A 1,498-nucleotide genomic window follows, 5' to 3' on the forward strand; every position below is an offset into this window, starting at 1 on the left:
AAAAGGGGCATTCTGCTATTTGTAAAGTGTTTTTGTTTGAACTGCAGATTGCCCCTTTAAGCATGGCCCCACCCCCCCAACAAACACACAAGGAGCTAGTCAGCTATCTTGCCCGACAACAGGCCAGCGACGTCCAATCAAAATAAAAAGCATCGAAACTCGTCAGTCCTTTTTTTTTTCTTTTTTAAAGAGAAGTTGTAGACACCACCTTTTGTTAAATATGAAGAAACAGGACCGTTTTAATGTAATCCATCTGATATTATAAAGTAAAGAATAACAAACATTTATTTCTGTAATACTGTAATTATTATGCAACACGTAAAGTTAAAGAGTACGTGAAGTGAATGGCGTTGAATATATTTTGCCTCCTAAATGACACTCTATTCCCTATTTAGTGCACTACTTTTGACCCGAAAGCACCCTATGGCACTATGGGGGCTCTGGTCTAAAGTAGTGCGCACTATATAGGGAATAGGGTGCCATTTAGGAGGCAAGCCTAAGCCACAGAGGTACCAGTCAGCATTGGGGAGGCAGCCTAAGCCACAGAGGTACAGTCAGCATTGGGGAGGCAGCCTAAGCCACAGAGGTACCAGTCAGCATTGGGGAGGCAGCCTAAGCCACAGAGGTACAGTCAGCATTGGGGATGCAGCCTAAGCCACAGAGGTACAGTCAGCATTGGGGATGCAGCCTAAGCCACAGAGGTACAGTCAGCATTGGGGAGGCAGCCTAAGCCACAGAGGTACAGTCAGCATTGGGGAGGCAGCCTAAGCCACAGAGGTACAGTCAGCATTGGGGAGGCAGCCTAAGCCACAGAGGTACCAGTCAGCATTGGGGAGGCAGCCTAAGCCACAGAGGTACAGTCAGCATTGGGGAGGCAGCCTAAGCCACAGAGGTACCAGTCAGCATTGGGGAGGCAGCCTAAGCCACAGAGGTACAGTCAGCATTGGGGAGGCAGCCTAAGCCACAGAGGTACAGTCAGCATTGGGGAGGCAGCCTAAGCCACAGAGGTACCAGTCAGCATTGGGGAGGCAGCCTAAGCCACAGAGGTACCAGTCAGCATTGGGGAGGCAGCCTAAGCCACAGAGGTACAGTCAGCATTGGGGAGGCAGCCTAAGCCACAGAGGTACAGTCAGCATTGGGGAGGCAGCCTAAACCAGAGGTACAGTCAGCATTGGGGAGGCAACCTAAGCCACAGAGGTACCAGTCAGCATTGGGGATGCAGCCTAAGCCACAGAGGTACAGTCAGCATTGGGGAGGCAGCCTAAACCACAGAGGTACAGTCAGCATTGGGGAGGCAGCCTAAGCCACAGAGGTACAGTCAGCATTGGGGATCCTGGAGTTCCTCTAGTAGAATAGAACAGATGAAACGTCTCCTCCCACATGGTCGATGAGATTACATTCTAAAGATGATCGGGGAACTAACTCTCCATTGGTCCATAGCTAAAGCTCCTGATCGTCTGGTTGGTCGTAGAAATAACAGTCTTGGTTGTTGGTACAG

Source organism: Salvelinus alpinus, chromosome 4 (genome assembly GCF_045679555.1).
Source record: "Salvelinus alpinus chromosome 4, SLU_Salpinus.1, whole genome shotgun sequence".
Classification (NCBI taxonomy): Eukaryota; Metazoa; Chordata; class Actinopteri; order Salmoniformes; family Salmonidae; genus Salvelinus; species Salvelinus alpinus.